This window comes from Populus trichocarpa, chromosome 14 (assembly GCF_000002775.5).
Source record: "Populus trichocarpa isolate Nisqually-1 chromosome 14, P.trichocarpa_v4.1, whole genome shotgun sequence".
NCBI lineage: Eukaryota > Viridiplantae > Streptophyta > Magnoliopsida > Malpighiales > Salicaceae > Populus > Populus trichocarpa.
In genome coordinates, this window is record NC_037298.2 from 15,401,825 (window position 1) to 15,409,324 (window position 7,500).

Genomic DNA, 7,500 nt, shown 5'->3' on the forward strand with positions numbered 1-7,500 from the left:
TCTGATATGCATACTGTCCCGGTCTGGGTTCAATTCCCTAATCTCCCTTTTACATGCTGGTCTCTCAAATGTTTATCCAAAATCGCCAGTGTAATTGGAAAACCTGTTCAAAGTGACATGCTCACTCATTCCATGTCTAAACTCTCGTATGCCCGGGTATTGGTGGAAGTAAATTTGCTCTCTGATTTGCCTTACTCTATTGAGGTTACTCTGCCTAATGGCAGTATACTTCACCAGCAAGTTGTTTACGAAACTCTCCCACGCTTTTGCAAGCATTGCAGGACTCTTGGGCATATAACTTCAACTTGCCCTAAATCCCAGCCTACCAAAGTTTCAACCACACAGAGGGCTCCCGTCTCTGTTGCTCCAGTCTCTAATGGCAGGTCTAGTGTTTTCCATCGTCTGGGGCCTCAGGGTGATGCTGTTGTAGTTGACAATCCAGAGGCAGTCCTGCCTGCTGAGTGTGGACCTAATCCTCTGCCGGTTGACACTGAGCTTGTTTCTGCAAATGGTGATGCTGTGCCTTCCTCTGGCGCCTGGGAAGTTGTTAGAAACAAAAAAGCTAAGCGCAAGCCTCCCCCCTCAAGGACTTCTTCTGGATTTCCAACTTGTTTGGCCCATGAGACTCCTCCTTTGGTTCACAGGGAACGTCAGCCTACTCCGCCTCTCCCTGCTGCCTGTAACACCCATGCTTCAGCTCATACAGTTTTAGCAGGCCATAGGCGTGACAAGGGAAAATCTGTGGTTTCAGGCGCATCAGGTCATTGCCCACCTAGTCCAACTGGTTTACCCACGAGGAGAAGGGCTCAGCAACATATGAGTGGTGTCCCTAATAGGGGCGAGGGGTTACTTCCTACCCCCTCCTCTTTATGTTAATTCGAAGTTGGAATATCAGAGGGTTAAACAGCCCTCTGAAGCAACATGAGGTTGGCAACCTCATGCGGAAGAATAAATTAGATGTTTGTGGTCTCTTGGAGACCAAATTGGTTTCATCCAAAGTGACATTGATGCAGAAATTTCGGTTGAACAAATGGAAGGTTTTGACTAATGCAGCTGTGGCCTCAACAGCTAGAATAGTTGTTCTTTGGAACCCTGCTACTGTTCATGTTGATTTGATTGGCCATTCGGCTCAAGGCCTTCATGTTCTTATCTCTAGTTTGGTTTCTCAGCTCAGATTTTATGCTACTTTTGTTTATGGGTTCAATACTGTTCTGGCTCGGCGAACTCTTTGGGATGAGTTGAGAACCTGGAGTCCTAATTCTCCTTGGCTCATTTTAGGAGACTTCAATTCTCTTCTTTCTCCAGCAGACAAGCATCATGGGGAAGCTGTGTCCACTTATGAGACTGCGGATTTCAGGCAGTGTTGCTCTGACCTTGGGCTACTAGACTTAAATTATTCTGGTTGCCACTACACGTGGTCCAATGGCAGGGTTTGGAGCAAACTTGACCGTGTCCTTGTTAATCCGCTTTGGTCTATCGCTCATTCTTCTGCCCATGTCCATTTTGATAATCCTGGAGCATTCTCTGATCATTCTCCTGCTACTGTCTCTTTCCAGTCTAGACATCTGATGGGTAGGAAGTGCTTCAAATTCTTTAATATGTGGTCTAGCCATGCCAGCTTCCTAGAGCTGGTTGCAGATAACTGGCATTATGAGACTAGCGGGTCCCCTATGTTCATTCTCTGTAAGCGCCTTAAAAATCTTAAAGGTCCTTTGAGGGAACTCAATAAACTCCATTACAGCCACATCTCTGAGAGGGTTGCTCGTGCTGAGGCTGCCTTAGATGATCATCAAACTATCTTCTCCACTGATAGGGATAACGATCAGCTTCTTGCAGTGGACAAGCTCCTCCGACAGGAGCTTCTTTATCTTAAAGAAGCCGAAAGACAGTTCTTTTCTCAAAAACTCAAATGTCAATTTTTCAAGGAGTGTGACAAAGGTACTTCTTTCTTCCATGCAGTTATGAGTCGGAAGCATGGGCAGAATTATATTCCTGCTATTCATCGTAATGATGGCACTCTTACTACTTCTATTGATGAAGTGGGGGCAGTCTTTGTTGATTATTATAGCCGCTTACTTGGTACTCCTAAAGACACCCTCCCTCTTGATGTTTCTGTTATTCAGCATGGCCCTTGCCTGGATGCTGCTTCTCATGCTTCTCTTCTTGCTCCAGTCTCTGATTTGGACATCAAGAATGTCTTATTTGCTATTGATGATGCTAAAGCCCCTGGGCCCGATGGATACTCATCTTGTTTTTTCAAAAAGTCTTGGGATGTTTTAGGTGGGGACTTTTGTCTGGCAGTAAGGGATTTTTTCGCATCAGGTGCCATGCTTAAGCAAATAAATCACTCTATCATTGCTTTAATTCCTAAATCGGCCAATACCTCATCTGCTTCTGATTTTCGTCCGATTTCCTGCTGTAATGTTATATATAAGGTGATTGCCAAGATTCTTGCACTGAGATTATCTCATGCTCTTGCAACTATTATCAGTCCAATGCAGAATGCCTTTCTAAGTGGAAGAATGATGGCAGACAATATTCACTTACTCCAAGAGCTTCTCCGCAATTATGAAAGAAAAAGATCCTCTCCCCGTTGCTTGATGAAGATTGATTTCAGAAAAGCCTTTGATTCAGTTCAATGGCCCTTTCTCCGTCAGCTCTTGTTGTTGCTTGGGTTTCCCAGCCGCTTTGTCCACTTAATCATGCAGTGTGTTGAAACTGCTTCATATTCTGTAGCTGTTAATGGCAACATTTTCGGTTTCTTCCCTGGGAAGAATGGTGTCCGTCAAGGTGACCCTCTATCCCCCTACCTTTTTCTCGCTTGCATGGAATATCTGTCCAGAATGCTTCATATGGCTTCTCTGTCTCCTGGTTTTCGATTCCACCCGAAGTGTAATATGTTGTATTAAACTCAATCCATCCAGAAGGTCAAGGAAGGCAGCCACCAGCTGTCACCGCCCAGCCACCAACCGGCCAGCCGCCAGCCGCCAGCCACCAGCTGTTTGCCGCCACAGCCGCCAGCCGCCTTCACACTTGAAGGTTGAATTATCTTGTTTTGAATTCGTGTATAAATAGCAAGCTAAGCTTATGTTATTCTGTGGTGGAGAGAGTAGAGAGAAACACTAGAGAGAGAGAGAGAGAGGGCGTGTATTGTGTTAAGCTTTTGTGTTAAGTAATTGTAAGCTTGTGTTCTTGTAATAAAGCAGTGTGTTTTATCCCCTCCGAGTGTTTCAAAGCCACCACCAGTGGTTTCTCCCACCAACAATTGGTATCAGAGCCCCGTTCGTCAGAAAACAGAAGTGTTTTTGGGAGATATCCGAATTTTCAAAGTTGTCCTAAACAAGTTTTGATCATTCCACCGTGTAGAGCTCATCCATACGAACTCACTGCCGCAAAAATAAGCTCAATCGGACACCGGGGTGAGCCACACGCGCCGCCTGAAGATCCGGTGACTGTAGCCCAGTCTCACCCACGCGCTCCAGAGGAAGAAGACGAGTGACTTCCACGCGCGCCATATTCGAGCCGTTAAGCCGCGCCGAGCCGAGCCTCAAGCCAAGCCTCCAGCCACGCCGAAGAATATTCCCAAGAATATTCCCTTTTCAAGCCTAGCCGCTAAGCCGAGCCGCTATTAGCCGAAGCCGAGCCGATAGAATATTCCACAGAATATTCCCGGTTCAAACCAGCGAACCGCCTGACGCCCAGAATTGGTTTTTTGACCGGTTCACCTATTTTCTGACCTGATTTCTACAAAGTCAGACCGGTTCCCGACTATTTCGACCATTCCGGATCGATCTACAGTGTCCGTTTGGCCAAATTCAACTCCTAGAAGGAGATATAGTCATTAAAAGAGCAAAATGACTACAGAAAGTACACAAACACTCATCCCGAAGCTGACCAAAGACAACTATGATAGTTGGTGCATCAGATTAAAGGCATTTCTTGGTTCACAAGAGTGTTTGGAGATTGTACACTATGGTTATGATGAACCAGAGTCCAAAGAAGAAGAAGATGCTTTACAAGAGGCACAGAAGCAAGCCCTGAAAGTCAACAGAAAGAAGGACAACAAAGCAAAGACCATCATCTACCAAGGTCTTGATGAAGATACATTCGAGATCATAGCTTCCGCTGAAACATCACATGATATATGGGAGGCTCTCCAACAAAAATACAAAGGTGCTGACAGAATCAAGAAGATTCGTCTTCAATCTTTGCGAGGTGAATTTGAGTTATTGCAAATGAAGTCCTCAGAATCTATTTCTGATTATCACACAAGGATTATGGTGATAGTCAATCAGATGAGGAGAAATGGAGAAGCCATCGTCGATTCTCGAATTACTGAGAAAATTTTGAGATCCCTAGATCCAAAATTTGATTTTGTTGTTGTCGCTATTGAAGAGTCCAAGGAAGTGGACAAGTTGACAGTGGATGAACTTATGAGTTCTTTGCAAGCTCATGAGCAGAAGATTGTAAAGAGAAATGGAGATAAGGCCATCGAGCATGCCTTACAAGCAAAGCTGTCTCTCAAGGACAGATATGAGCAAGGGGAGACTTCAACAAGTGGATATACCACTCAAGCAAGAAGTCAACAATCCAGAGGAGGATTTCAGCAATTCCAAGGAAGAGGTTCATGGAATACAAGCTTTAGAGGAAGAGGTGGTAGAAACACCACCAGAGGAGGTCGAGGACAACAAGCATTCACTCCTAGAGGAAGAGGAGGCGGTTACAATAACCGTGACAAGAGGAATATCCAATGTTATAGTTGCAATCAATTTGGGCACTATAGCACTGAATGCAGAAGGAAAGCTCCGTTGGAGATACGTGAGCAAGCCAACTATGCAGAGAAGGATGACATAGAAGCTGCATTTCTTGTCCAACAAGAACTTGGCGAGAAACAGGAAAATATATGGTATCTAGATACTGGAGCCAGCAATCACATGTGCGGCTACCGAGAGTTATTTAGTGATCTAGATGAGACCAAGCAAGGTCTAGTTACTTTTGGAGATACCTCAAAGGTTTCGTTCAAAGGTAAAGGCAGCATCCCAATCAAGTTGAAGAACGGCGATTCCAGCTACATCGCCAATGTCTATTATGTCCCAGCCATAAAGCAGAACCTGATCAGCTTAGGTCAACTTTTGGAGAGAGGATATACTTTTTACTCGAAGAATTGTCATCTGACAATTAGAGACAACAATTGGAGATTAATGGCCTATGTGAAAATGTCCAAGAATAGGATGTTTCCTTTGAACATCCAGTATGATGCAGCAAGGTGTTTGAGTGCCATCACCAACAGTGAAGAATGGCTCTGGCACCTGAGGCTTGGACATCTGAATTTCACGAGCTTGAAGATGCTAGCAAGCAAGAAGATGGTCAAAGGTTTGCCTCACATTGATCATCCAGATGAAGTCTGTGAAAGTTGTGTCCTCAGCAAACATCACAGATCCAGTTTTGCCAAAGAAGTCAACTGGAGAGCAAAGAGGCCACTGGAGTTAGTACACACAGATGTGTGTGGCCCAATAACGCCTATGTCGACTGGACAAAATAGGTACTTCCTCACTTTTATTGATGATTTTAGTAGAAAGACGTGGATATACTTTCTGAAGAGGAAGTCAGAAGTATTCAATTGTTTTAAAGATTTTAAAGCAATTGTGGAGAAGCAAAGTGGCTACATGATCAGAACAGTGAGATCTGATCAAGGTGGAGAATATACAGCAAATGACTTTGAAGCCTATTGTACACAACAAGGCATCAGACATCAGACAACACCAGCTTATACACCACAGCTGAATGGTGTAGCTGAAAGAAAGAATCGCACGATTCTTGACATGGCAAGAAGTCTGCTCAAAGCAAAGAAGTTGCCCAAGCAATACTGGGCTGAAGCTGTATCATGTGCAGTGTATCTACTGAATCGCTGCCCAACCAGAAGTTTGCAAGGAGTCATTCCAGAAGAAGCATGGAGTGGTCACAAACCAAGTGTTACTCATCTACGAGTCTTTGGTTGTGTGGCATATGCAAAGATCCCAGATGCAAGAAGGAGAAAACTCGATGATAAAAGCGAGAGATGCATCTTTGTGGGATATGGTGAAAGAAGGATGGGATACAAGCTGTATAATCCCATCACGAAGAAGGTGATTATGAGTAGAGATGTTATCTTTGAAGAAGATAAATCTTGGGAATGGAATGATGATCAAGAAGCAGTCAAATGGATCAATATGGATTTGATCCTTGAAGGTGAAGAAGTACCAACAGTACTTGTCGAAGAACCGATTGTACCAGCAGCTGAACCACAAAGTCCGGTACACAGATTCCCTGTATTCAACAGGAGGAACACACCAGGAGCATCATCATCAACACCACCAGCAGCAACATCCTCATCGTCAGAAGGACCAAGAAGGATGAGAAATCTTGACGAGTTGTACGATGCCACGCAAGTCATCGAAGATACAACTCTATTTTGTTTCTTTGCAGATAATGACCCACTTAGCTTCAACAAAGCTATCACAGAAGAGAAGATAGAAGCAATGGATGAAGAAATGCATGCCATTGAGAAGAATGATACCTGGAAGCTGACTTATCCACCAGAAAGCAAGAAAGCAATAGGTGTCAAATGGGTCTATAAGACAAAGAAGAATGCAAAAGAAAAAGTGCAAAAATACAAAGCCATTGAAGAGGGAAACATTTATCAGAATGAAGTTCATGCTTGGCATGACATCCCTCGATTGAGTTTAAAGGGGAGATTTGTTGTATTAAACTCAATCCATCCAGAAGGTCAAGGAAGGCAGCCACCAGCTGTCACCGCCCAGCCACCAACCGGCCAGCCGCCAGCCGCCAGCCACCAGCTGTTTGCCGCCACAGCCGCCAGCCGCCTTCACACTTGAAGGTTGAATTATCTTGTTTTGAATTCGTGTATAAATAGCAAGCTAAGCTTATGTTATTCTGTGGTGGAGAGAGTAGAGAGAAACACTAGAGAGAGAGAGAGAGAGGGCGTGTATTGTGTTAAGCTTTTGTGTTAAGTAATTGTAAGCTTGTGTTCTTGTAATAAAACAGTGTGTTTTATCCCCTCCGAGTGTTTCAAAGCCACCACCAGTGGTTTCTCCCACCAACATAATACTCTTGGTATTTGTCATCTTGCGTTTGCTGATGATGTGATCTTGCTTTCAAGAGGTGATAGGCATTCTGTCTCTTCCCTGTTTCAGCACTTGACCACCTTTGGTCATACTTCAGGTCTAGTTATCAACGCCAACAAATCCTCCATTTTCTTTGGCGGTGTGGCAGACAACATTAAGCAGCTTATTCTGTTGGATACTGGGTTTGCTGAAGGATCCTTCCCCTTTCGTTATCTTGGTGTTCCCCTGAGTCCCCATAGACTCCTGGCCAGTCAATTCTCCCCTCTTCTTCACAAGCTAGAATCGGCTATTCATGGTTGGCTGGGGAAACATCTTAGTTATGCTGGGAGAGTGGAGTTGCTCAAGTCCGTTCTCTTTGGTATGGTGCATTTTTGGC